Source organism: Paroedura picta, chromosome 2, assembly GCF_049243985.1.
Source record: "Paroedura picta isolate Pp20150507F chromosome 2, Ppicta_v3.0, whole genome shotgun sequence".
NCBI lineage: Eukaryota > Metazoa > Chordata > Lepidosauria > Squamata > Gekkonidae > Paroedura > Paroedura picta.
Genome location: NC_135370.1, coordinates 15196338 through 15209849, shown reverse-complemented (window position 1 = coordinate 15209849; position 13512 = coordinate 15196338).

Here is a 13512-nt window from a genome sequence, read left to right as displayed (position 1 = left end):
TTCGTTTAGCTTTATATATTGTTCTGGCTGGGCGTTGTTTTGGTTTTTCAGAAGTGTTAGACCTGTAAGAGAAAAATTTAAATGGTTGGGAAAGGCCATGGAATGTAGAAATATTTTTTTCACATTTTATTTCCTTGTAAAAACAGGTAAATCAATAGGGTTTTTCGTACGGATAAGTAACCAGTGAACGGTTCGTTTAGCTTTATATATTGTTCCGGGTGGGCGTTGTATTGGTTTTTCAGAAGTGTTAGACCTGTAAGAGAAAAATTTAAATGGTTGGGAAAGGCCATGGGATGTAGAAATATTTTTTTCACATTTTATTTCCTTGTAAAAACAGGTAAATCAATAGGGTTTTTCGTACGGATAAGTGCCCAGTGAACGGTTCGTTTAGCTTTATATATTGTTCCGGCTGGGCGTTGTTTTGGTTTTTCGGAAGTGTTAGACCTGTAAGAGAAAAATTTAAATGGTTGGGAAAGGCCATGGGATGTAGAAATATTTTTTTCACATTTTACTTCCTTGTAAAAACAGGAAAATCGATAGGGATTTTCGTACGGATAAGTACCCAGTGAACGGTTCGTTTATCTTTATATATTGTTCCGGGTGGGCGTTGTATTGGTTTTTCGGAAGTGTTAGACCTGTAAGAGAAAAATTTAAATGGTTGGGAAAGGCCATGGGATGTAGAAATATTTTTTTCACATTTACTTCCTTGTAAAAACAAGTAAATCAATAGGGTTTTTCGTACGGATAAGTACCCAGTGAACTGTTTGTTTAGCTTTATATATTGTTCCGGGTGGGCATTGTATTGGTTTTTCGGAAGCGTTAGACCTGTAAGAGAAAAATTTAAATGGTTGGGAAAGGCCATGGGATGTAGAAATATTTTTTTCACATTTTACTTCCTTGTAAAAACAGGAAAATTGATAGGGATTTTCGTACGGATAAGTACCTAGTGAACGGTTCGTTTATCTTTATATATTCTTCCGGGTGGGCGTTGTATTGGATTTTCGGAAGTGTTAGACCTGTAAGAGAAAAATTTAAATGGTTGGGAAAGGCCATGGTTTGTAGAAATATTTTTTTCACATTTTATTTCCTTGTAAATACAGGTAAATCGATAGGGATTTTCGTACGGATAAGTGCCCAGTGAACAGTTCGTTTAGCTTTATATATTGTTCCGGGTGGGCGTTGTATTGGTTTTTCGGAAGTGTTAGACTTGTAAGAGAAAAATTTAAATGGTTGGGAAAGGCCATGGGATGTAGAAATATTTTTTTCACATTTTATTTCCTTGTAAGAACAGGTAAATCAATAGGGTTTTTCATACGGATAAGTGCCCAGTGATCGGTTCGTTTAGCTTTATATATTGTTCCGGGTGGGCGTTGTTTTGGTTTTTCGGAAGTGTTAGACCTGTAAGAGAAAAATTTAAATGGTTGGGAAAGACCATGGGATGTAGAAATATTTTTTTCACATTTTACTTCCTTGTGAAAACAGGAAAATCAATAGGGATTTTTGTACGGATAAGTACCCAGTGAACGGTTCGTTTAGCTTTATATATTCTTCCGGGTGGGCGTTGTATTGGATTTTCGGAAGTATTAGACCTGTAAGAGAAAAATTTAAATGGTTGGGAAAGGCCATGGGATGTAGAAATATTTTTTTCACATTTTATTTCTTTGTAAAAACAGGTAAAACAATAGGGTTTTTCGTACGGATAAGTGCATAGTGAACGGTTCGTTTAGCTTTATATATTGTTCCGGGTGGGCGTTGTTTTGGTTTATCGGAAGTGTTAGACCTGTAAGAGAAAAATTTAAATGGTTGGGAAAGGCCATGGGATGTAGAAATATTTTTTTCACATTTTACTTCCTTGTAAAAACAGGAAAATCTATAGGGATTTTCGTACGGATAAGTACCTAGTGAACGGTTCGTTTATCTTTATATATTCTTCCGGGTGGGCGTTGTATTGGATTTTCGGAAGTGTTAGACCTGTAAGAGAAAAATTTAAATGGTTGGGAAAGGCCATGGGATGAAGAAATATTTTTTTCACATTTACTTCCTTGTAAAAACAGGTAAATCAATAGGGTTTTTCGTACGGATAAGTAACCAGTGAACGGTTCGTTTAGCTTTATATATTGTTCCGGGTGGGCGTTGTATTGGTTTTTCGGAAGTGTTAGACCTGTAAGAGAAAAATTTAAATAGTTGGGAAAGGCCATGGGATGTAGAAATATTTTTTTCACATTTTATTTCCTTTTAAAAACCGGTAAATCAATAGGGATTTTCGTACGGATAAGTACCAAGTGAACGGTTCGTTTAGCTTTATATATTGTTCCGGGTGGGCGTTGTATTGGTTTTTCGGAAGTGTTAGACCTGTAAGAGAAAAATTTAAATGGTTGGGAAAGGCCATGGGATGAAGAAATATTTTTTTCACATTTTATTTCCTTGTAAAAACAGGTAAATCAATAGGGTTTTTCGTACGGATAAGTGCCCAGTGAACCGTTCGTTTAGCTTTATATATTGTTCCGGGTGGGCGTTGTATTGGTTTTTCGGAAGTGTTAGACCTGTAAGAGAAAAATTTAAATGGTTGGGAAAGGCCATGGGATGTAGAAATATTTTTTTCACATTTTATTTCCTTGTAAAAACAGGTAAATCAATAGGGTTTTTCGTACGGATAAGTGCCCAGTGAACGGTTCGTTTAGCTTTATATATTGTTCCGGGTGGGCATTGTTTTGGTTTTTCGGAAGTGTTAGACCTGTAAGAGAAAAATTTAAATGGTTGGGAAAGGGCATGGTTTGGAGAAATATTTTTTTCACATTTTATTTCCTTGTAAATACAGGTAAATTGATAGGGATTTTCGTACGAATAAGTGCCCAGTGAACGGTTCGTTTAGCTTTATATATTGTTCCGGGTGGGCGTTGTATTGGTTTTTCGGAAGTGTTAGACCTGTAAGAGAAAAATTTAAATGGTTGGGAAAGGCCATGGGATGTAGAAATATTTTTTTCACATTTTATTTCCTTGTAAAAACAGGTAAATCAATAGGGTTTTTCGTACGGATAAGTGCCCAGTGAACGGTTCGTTTAGCTTTATATATTGTTCCGGGTGGGCGTTGTTTTGGTTTTTCGGAAGTGTTAGACCTGTAAGAGAAAAATTTAAATGGTTGGGAAAGGCCATGGGATGTAGAAAGATTTTTTTCACATTTTATTTCCTTGTAAAAACAGGTAAAACAATAGGGTTTTTCGTACGGATAAGTGCATAGTGAACGGTTCGTTTAGCTTTATATATTGTTCCGGGTGGGCGTTGTTTTGGTTTATCGGAAGTGTTAGACCTGTAAGAGAAAAATTTAAATGGTTGGGAAAGGCCATGGGATGTAGAAATATTTTTTTCACATTTTACTTCCTTGTAAAAACAGGAAAATCGATAGGGATTTTCGTACGGATAAGTACCTAGTGAACGGTTCGTTTATCTTTATATATTCTTCCGGGTGGGCGTTGTATTGGTTTTTCGGAAGTGTTAGACCTGTAAGAGAAAAATTTAAATGGTTGGGAAAGGCCATGGGATGTAGAAATATTTTTTTCACATTTTATTTCCTTGTAAAAACAGGTAAATCGATAGGGTTTTTCGTACGGAGAAGTGCCCAGTGAACGGTTCGTTTAGCTTTATATATTGTTCCGGGTGGGCGTTGTATAGGTTTTTCGGAAGTGTTAGACCTGTAAGAGAAAAATTTAAATGGTTGGGAAAGGCCATGGGATGTAGAAATATTTTTTTCACATTTTATTTCCTTGTAAAAACAGGTAAATCGATAGGGTTTTTCGTACGGATAAGTGCCCAGTGAACGGTTCGTTTAGCTTTATATATTGTTCCGGGTGGGCGTTGTATTGGTTTTTCGGAAGTGTTAGACCTGTAAGAGAAAAATTTAAATGGTTGGGAAAGGCCATGGGATGTAGAAATATTTTTTTCACATTTTATTTCCTTGTAAAAACAGGTAAATCAATAGGGTTTTTCGTACGGATAAGTGCCCAGTGAACGGTTCGTTTAGCTTTATATATTGTTCCGGGTGGGCGTTGTTTTGGTTTTTCGGAAGTGTTAGACCTGTAAGAGAAAAATTTAAATGGTTGGGAAAGGCCATGGGATGTAGAAATATTTTTTTCACATTTTACTTCCTTGTAAAAACAGGTAAATCGATAGGGATTTTCGTACGGATAAGTACCTAGTGAACGGTTCGTTTATCTTTATATATTCTTCCGGGTGGGCATTGTATTGGATTTTCGGAAGTGTTAGACCTGTAAGAGAAAAATTTAAATGGTTGGGAAAGGCCATGGGATGTAGAAATATTTTTTTCACATTTACTTCCTTGTAAAAACAGGTAAATCAATAGGGTTTTTCGTACGGATAAGTACCCAGTGAACGGTTCGTTTAGCTTTATATATTGTTCCGGGTGGGCGTTGTATTGGTTTTTCGGAAGTGTTAGACCTGTAAGAGAAAAATTTAAATGGTTGGGAAAGGCCATGGTATGTAGAAATATTTTTTTTACATTTTAATTCCTTTTAAAAACAGGTAAATCAATAGGGATATTCGTACGGATAAGTACCAAGTGAACGGTTCGTTTAGCTTTATATATTCTTCCGGGTGGGCGTTGTATTGGTTTTTCGGAAGTGTTAGACCTGTAAGAGAAAAATTTAAATGGTTGGGAAAGGCCATGGTATGTAGAAATATTTTTTTCACATTTTAATTCCTTTTAAAAACAGGTAAATCAATAGGGATTTTCGTATGGATAAGTACCCAGTGAACGGTTCGTTTATCTTTATATATTCTTCCGGGTGGGCGTTGTATTGGTTTTTCGGAAGTGTTAGACCTGTAAGAGAAAAATTTAAATGGTTGGGAAAGGCCATGGGATGTAGAAATATTTTTTTCTCATTTTACTTCCTTGTAAAAACAGGAAAATCAATAGGGATTTTCGTACGGATATGTACCCAGTGAACGGTTCGTTTAGCTTTATATATTGTTCCGGGTGGGCGTTGTATTGGTTTTTCGGAAGTGTTAGACCTGTAAGAGAAAAATTTAAATGGTTGGGAAAGGCCATGGGATGTAGAAATAGTTTTTTCACATTTTATTTCCTTGTAAAAACAGGTAAATCGATAGGGTTTTTCGTACGGAGAAGTGCCCAGTGAACGGTTCGTTTAGCTTTATATATTGTTCCGGGTGGGCGTTGTATTGGTTTTTCAGAAGTGTTAGACCTGTAAGAGAAAAATTTAAATGGTTGGGAAAGGCCATGGGATGTAGAAATATTTTTTTCACATTTTATTTCCTTGTAAAAACAGGAAAATCAATACGGTTTTTCGTACGGATAAGTGCCCAGTGAACGGTTCGTTTAGCTTTATATATTGTTCCGGGTGGGCATTGTTTTGGTTTTTCGGAAGTGTTAGACCTGTAAGAGAAAAATTTAAATGGTTGGGAAAGGCCATGGGATGTAGAAATATTTTTTTCACATTTTACTTCCTTGTAAAAACAGGAAAATCGATAGGGATTTTCGTACGGATAAGTACCCAGTGAACGGTTCGTTTATCTTTATATATTCTTCCGGGTGGGCGTTGTATTGGATTTTCGGAAGTGTTAGACCTGTAAGAGAAAAATTTAAATGGTTGGGAAAGGCCATGGGATGAAGAAATATTTTTTTCACATTTTATTTCCTTGTAAAAACAGGTAAATCAATAGGGTTTTTCGTACGGATAAGTGCCCAGTGAACGGTTCGTTTAGCTTTATATATTGTTCCGGGTGGGCGTTGTATTGGTTTTTCGGAAGTGTTAGACCTGTAAGAGAAAAATTTAAATGGTTGGGAAAGGCCATGGGATGTAGAAATATTTTTTTCACATTTTAATTCCTTTTAAAAACAGGTAAATCAATAGGGATTTTCGTACGGATAAGTACCCAGTGAACGGTTCGTTTATCTTTATATATTCTTCCGGGTGGGCGTTGTATTGGTTTTTCGGAAGTGTTAGACCTGTAAGAGAAAAATTTAAATGGTTGGGAAAGGCCATGGGATGTAGAAATATTTTTTTCACATTTTATTTCCTTGTAAAAACAGGTAAATCGATAGGGTTTTTCGTACGGAGAAGTGCCCAGTGAACGGTTCGTTTAGCTTTATATATTGTTCCGGGTGGGCGTTGTATAGGTTTTTCGGAAGTGTTAGACCTGTAAGAGAAAAATTTAAATGGTTGGGAAAGGCCATGGGATGTAGAAATATTTTTTTCACATTTTATTTCCTTGTAAAAACAGGTAAATCGATAGGGTTTTTCGTACGGATAAGTGCCCAGTGAACGGTTCGTTTAGCTTTATATATTGTTCCGGGTGGGCGTTGTATTGGTTTTTCGGAAGTGTTAGACCTGTAAGAGAAAAATTTAAATGGTTGGGAAAGGCCATGGGATGTAGAAATATTTTTTTCACATTTTATTTCCTTGTAAAAACAGGTAAATCAATAGGGTTTTTCGTACGGATAAGTGCCCAGTGAACGGTTCGTTTAGCTTTATATATTGTTCCGGGTGGGCGTTGTTTTGGTTTTTCGGAAGTGTTAGACCTGTAAGAGAAAAATTTAAATGGTTGGGAAAGGCCATGGGATGTAGAAATATTTTTTTCACATTTTACTTCCTTGTAAAAACAGGTAAATCGATAGGGATTTTCGTACGGATAAGTACCTAGTGAACGGTTCCTTTATCTTTATATATTCTTCCGGGTGGGCATTGTATTGGATTTTCGGAAGTGTTAGACCTGTAAGAGAAAAATTTAAATGGTTGGGAAAGGCCATGGGATGTAGAAATATTTTTTTCACATTTACTTCCTTGTAAAAACAGGTAAATCAATAGGGTTTTTCGTACGGATAAGTACCCAGTGAACGGTTCGTTTAGCTTTATATATTGTTCCGGGTGGGCGTTGTATTGGTTTTTCGGAAGTGTTAGACCTGTAAGAGAAAAATTTAAATGGTTGGGAAAGGCCATGGTATGTAGAAATATTTTTTTCACATTTTAATTCCTTTTAAAAACAGGTAAATCAATAGGGATATTCGTACGGATAAGTACCAATTGAACGGTTCGTTTAGCTTTATATATTCTTCCGGGTGGGCGTTGTATTGGTTTTTCGGAAGTGTTAGACCTGTAAGAGAAAAATTTAAATGGTTGGGAAAGGCCATGGTATGTAGAAATATTTTTTTCACATTTTAATTCCTTTTAAAAACAGGTAAATCAATAGGGATTTTCGTACGGATAAGTACCAAGTGAACGGTTCGTTTATCTTTATATATTCTTCCGGGTGGGCGTTGTATTGGTTTTTCGGAAGTGTTAGACCTGTAAGAGAAAAATTTAAATGGTTGGGAAAGGCCATGGGATGTAGAAATATTTTTTTCTCATTTTACTTCCTTGTAAAAACAGGAAAATCAATAGGGATTTTCGTACGGATATGTACCCAGTGAACGGTTCGTTTAGCTTTATATATTGTTCCGGGTGGGCGTTGTATTGGTTTTTCGGAAGTGTTAGACCTGTAAGAGAAAAATTTAAATGGTTGGGAAAGGCCATGGGATGTAGAAATATTTTTTTCACATTTTATTTCCTTGTAAAAACAGGTAAATCGATAGGGTTTTTCGTACGGAGAAGTGCCCAGTGAACGGTTCGTTTAGCTTTATATATTGTTCCGGGTGGGCGTTGTATTGGTTTTTCAGAAGTGTTAGACCTGTAAGAGAAAAATTTAAATGGTTGGGAAAGGCCATGGGATGTAGAAATATTTTTTTCACATTTTATTTCCTTGTAAAAACAGGAAAATCAATACGGTTTTTCGTACGGATAAGTGCCCAGTGAACGGTTCGTTTAGCTTTATATATTGTTCCGGGTGGGCGTTGTATTGGTTTTTCGGAAGTGTTAGACCTGTAAGAGAAAAATTTAAATGGTTGGGAAAGGCCATGGGATGTAGAAATATTTTTTTCACATTTTATTTCCTTGTAAAAACAGGTAAATCAATAGGGTTTTTCGTACGGATAAGTGCCCAGTGAACGGTTCGTTTAGCTTTATATATTGTTCCGGGTGGGCGTTGTATTGGTTTTTCGGAAGTGTTAGACCTGTAAGAGAAAAATTTAAATGGTTGGGAAAGGCCATGGTTTGGAGAAATATTTTTTTCACATTTTATTTCCTTGTAAATACAGGTAAATCGATAGGGATTTTCGTACGGATAAGTGCCCAGTGAACGGTTCGTTTAGCTTTATATATTGTTCCGGGTGGGCGTTGTATTGGTTTTTCGGAAGTGTTAGACCTGTAAGAGAAAAATTTAAATGGTTGGGAAAGGCCATGGGATGTAGAAATATTTTTTTCACATTTTATTTCCTTGTAAAAACAGGTAAATCAATAGGGTTTTTCGTACGGATAAGTGCCCAGTGAACGGTTCGTTTAGCTTTATATATTGTTCCGGATCGGCGTTGTTTTGGTTTTTCGGAAGTGTTAGACCTGTAAGAGAAAAATTTAAATGGTTGGGAAAGGCCATGGGATGTAGAAATATTTTTTTCACATTTTATTTCCTTGTTAAAACAGGTAAATCGATAGGGTTTTTCGTACGGATAAGTGCCCAGTGAACGGTTCGTTTAGCTTTATATATTGTTCCGGGTGGGCGTTGTTTTGGTTTTTCGGAAGTGTTAGACCTGTAAGAGAAAAATTTAAATGGTTGGGAAAGGCCATGGGATGTAGAAATATTTTTTTCACATTTTATTTCCTTGTAAATACAGGTAAATGGATAGGGTTTTTCGTATGGAGAAGTGCCCAGTGAACGGCTCGTTTAGCTTTATATATTGTTCCGGGTGGGCGTTGTATTGGTTTTTCGGAAATGTTAGACCTGTAAGAGAAAAATTTAAATGGTTGGGAAAGGCCATGGGATGTAGAAATATTTTTTTCACATTTTATTTCCTTGTAAAAACAGGTAAATCAATAGGGATTTTCGTACGGGTAAGTGCCCAGTGAACGGTTCGTTTAGCTTTATATATTGTTCCGGGTGGGCGTTGTATTGGTTTTTCGGAAGTGTTAGACCTGTAAGAGAAAAATTTAAATGGTTGGGAAAGGCCATGGTTTGGAGAAATATTTTTTTCACATTTTATTTCCTTGTAAATACAGGTAAATCGATAGGGATTTTCGTACGGATAAGTGCCCAGTGAACGGTTCGTTTAGCTTTATATATTGTTCCGGGTGGGCGTTGTATTGGTTTTTCGGAAGTGTTAGACCTGTAAGAGAAAAATTTAAATGGTTGGGAAAGGCCATGGGATGTAGAAATATTTTTTTCACATTTTATTTCCTTGTAAAAACAGGTAAATCAATAGGGATATTCGTACGGATAAGTACCAAGTGAACGGTTCGTTTAGCTTTATATATTCTTCCGGGTGGGTGTTGTATTGGTTTTTCGGAAGTGTTAGACCTGTAAGAGAAAAATTTAAATGGTTGGGAAAGGCCATGGTATGTAGAAATATTTTTTTCACATTTTAATTCCTTTTAAAAACAGGTAAATCAATAGGGATTTTCGTACGGATAAGTACCAAGTGAACGGTTCGTTTATCTTTATATATTCTTCCGGGTGGGCGTTGTATTGGTTTTTCGGAAGTGTTAGACCTGTAAGAGAAAAATTTAAATGGTTGGGAAAGGCCATGGGATGTAGAAATATTTTTTTCTCATTTTACTTCCTTGTAAAAACAGGAAAATCAATAGGGATTTTCGTACGGATATGTACCCAGTGAACGGTTCGTTTAGCTTTATATATTGTTCCGGGTGGGCGTTGTATTGGTTTTTCGGAAGTGTTAGACCTGTAAGAGAAAAATTTAAATGGTTGGGAAAGGCCATGGGATGTAGAAATATTTTTTTCACATTTTATTTCCTTGTAAAAACAGGTAAATCGATAGGGTTTTTCGTACGGAGAAGTGCCCAGTGAACGGTTCGTTTAGCTTTATATATTGTTCCGGGTGGGCGTTGTATTGGTTTTTCAGAAGTGTTAGACCTGTAAGAGAAAAATTTAAATGGTTGGGAAAGGCCATGGGATGTAGAAATATTTTTTTCACATTTTATTTCCTTGTAAAAACAGGAAAATCAATACGGTTTTTCGTACGGATAAGTGCCCAGTGAACGGTTCGTTTAGCTTTATATATTGTTCCGGGTGGGCGTTGTATTGGTTTTTCGGAAGTGTTAGACCTGTAAGAGAAAAATTTAAATGGTTGGGAAAGGCCATGGGATGTAGAAATATTTTTTTCACATTTTATTTCCTTGTAAAAACAGGTAAATCAATAGGGTTTTTCGTACGGATAAGTGCCCAGTGAACGGTTCGTTTAGCTTTATATATTGTTCCGGGTGGGCGTTGTATTGGTTTTTCGGAAGTGTTAGACCTGTAAGAGAAAAATTTAAATGGTTGGGAAAGGCCATGGTTTGGAGAAATATTTTTTTCACATTTTATTTCCTTGTAAATACAGGTAAATCGATAGGGATTTTCGTACGGATAAGTGCCCAGTGAACGGTTCGTTTAGCTTTATATATTGTTCCGGGTGGACGTTGTATTGGTTTTTCCGAAGTGTTAGACCTGTAAGAGAAAAATTTAAATGGTTGGGAAAGGCCATGGGATGTAGAAATATTTTTTTCACATTTTATTTCCTTGTAAAAACAGGTAAATCAATAGGGTTTTTCGTACGGATAAGTGCCCAGTGAACGGTTCGTTTAGCTTTATATATTGTTCCGGATCGGCGTTGTTTTGGTTTTTCGGAAGTGTTAGACGTGTAAGAGAAAAATTTAAATGGTTGGGAAAGGCCATGGGATGTAGAAATATTTTTTACACATTTTATTTCCTTGTTAAAACAGGTAAATCGATAGGGTTTTTCGTACGGATAAGTGCCCAGTGAACGGTTCGTTTAGCTTTATATATTGTTCCGGGTGGGCGTTGTTTTGGTTTTTCGGAAGTGTTAGACCTGTAAGAGAAAAATTTAAATGGTTGGGAAAGGCCATGGGATGTAGAAATATTTTTTTCACATTTTATTTCCTTGTAAATACAGGTAAATCGATAGGGTTTTTCGTACGGAGAAGTGCCCAGTGAACGGCTCGTTTAGCTTTATATATTGTTCCGGGTGGGCGTTGTATTGGTTTTTCGGAAATGTTAGACCTGTAAGAGAAAAATTTAAATGGTTGGGAAAGGCCATGGGATGTAGAAATATTTTTTTCACATTTTATTTCCTTGTAAAAACAGGTAAATCAATAGGGTTTTTCGTACGGATAAGTGCCCAGTGAACGGTTCGTTTAGCTTTATATATTGTTCCGGGTGGGCGTTGTATTGGTTTTTCGGAAGTGTTAGACCTGTAAGAGAAAAATTTAAATGGTTGGGAAAGGCCATGGTTTGGAGAAATATTTTTTTCACATTTTATTTCCTTGTAAATACAGGTAAATCGATAGGGATTTTCGTACGGATAAGTGCCCAGTGAACGGTTCGTTTAGCTTTATATATTGTTCCGGGTGGGCGTTGTATTGGTTTTTCGGAAGTGTTAGACCTGTAAGAGAAAAATTTAAATGGTTGGGAAAGGCCATGGGATGTAGAAATATTTTTTTCACATTTTATTTCCTTGTAAAAACAGGTAAATCAATAGGGTTTTTCGTACGGATAAGTGCCCAGTGAACGGTTCGTTTAGCTTCATATATTGTTCCGGGTGGGCGTTGTTTTGGTTTTTCGGAAGTGTTAGACATGTAAGAGAAAAATTTAAATGGTTGGGAAAGGCCATGGGATGTAGAAATATTTTTTTCACATTTTATTTCCTTGTTAAAACAGGTAAATCGATAGGGTTTTTCGTACGGATAAGTGCCCAGTGAACGGTTCGTTTAGCTTTATATATTGTTCCGGGTGGGCGTTGTTTTGGTTTTTCGGAAGTGTTAGACCTGTAAGAGAAAAATTTAAATGGTTGGGAAAGGCCATGGGATGTAGAAATATTTTTTTCACATTTTATTTCCTTGTAAATACAGGTAAATCGATAGGGTTTTTCGTACGGAGAAGTGCCCAGTGAACGGCTCGTTTAGCTTTATATATTGTTCCGGGTGGGCGTTGTATTGGTTTTTCGGAAGTGTTAGACCTGTAAGAGAAAAATTTAAATGGTTGGGAAAGGCCATGGGATGTAGAAATATTTTTTTCACATTTTATTTCCTTGTAAACACAGGTAAATCAATAGGGTTTTTCGTACGGATAAGTGCCCAGTGAACGGTTCGTTTAGCTTTATATATTGTTCCGGGTGGGCGTTGTATTGGTTTTTCGGAAGTGTTAGACCTGTAAGAGAAAAATTTAAATGGTTGGGAAAGGCCATGGTTTGGAGAAATATTTTTTTCACATTTTATTTCCTTGTAAATACAGGTAAATCGATAGGGATTTTCGAACGGATAAGTGCCCAGTGAACGGTTCGTTTAGCTTTATATATTGTTCCGGGTGGGCGTTGTATTGGTTTTTCAGAAGTGTTAGACCTGTAAGAGAAAAATTTAAATGGTTGGGAAAGGCCATGGGATGTAGAAATATTTTTTTCACATTTTATTTCCTTGTAAAAACAGGTAAATCAATAGGGTTTTTCGTACGGATAAGTGCCCAGTGAACGGTTCGTTTAGCTTTATATATTGTTCCGGGTGGGTGTTGTTTTGGTTTTTCGGAAGTGTTAGACCTGTAAGAGAAAAATTTAAATGGTTGGGAAAGGCCATGGGATGTAGAAATATTTTTTTCACATTTTATTTCCTTGTTAAAACAGGTAAATTGATAGGGTTTTTCGTACGGATAAGTGCCCAGTGAACGGTTCGTTTAGCTTTATATATTGTTCCGGGTGGGCGTTGTTTTGGTTTTTCGGAAGTGTTAAACCTGTAAGAGAAAAATTTCAATGGTTGGGAAAGGCCATGGGATGTAGAAATATTTTTTTCACATTTTACTTCCTTGTAAAAACAGGAAAATCGATAGGGATTTTCGTACGGATAAGTGCCCAGTGAACGGTTCGTTTAGCTTTATATATTGTTCCGGGTGGGCGTTGTATTGGTTTTTCGGAAGTGTTAGACCTGTAAGAGAAAAATTTAAATGGTTGGGAAAGGCCATGGGATGTAGAAATATTTTTTTCACATTTTATTTCCTTGTTAAAACAGGTAAATTGATAGGGTTTTTCGTACGGATAAGTGCCCAGTGAACGGTTCGTTTAGCTTTATATATTGTTCCGGGTGGGCGTTGTTTTGGTTTTTCGGAAGTGTTAAACCTGTATGAGAAAAATTTCAATGGTTGGGAAAGGCCATGGGATGTAGAAATATTTTTTTCACATTTTACTTCCTTGTAAAAACAGGAAAATCGATAGGGATTTTCGTACAGATAAGTACCCAGTGAACGGTTCGTTTATCTTTATATATTCTTCCGGGTGGGCGTTGTATTGGTTTTTCGGAAGTGTTAGACCTGTAAGAGAAAAATTTAAATGGTTGGGAAAGGCCATGGGATGTAGAAATATTTTTTTCACATTTACTTCCTTGTAAAAACAGG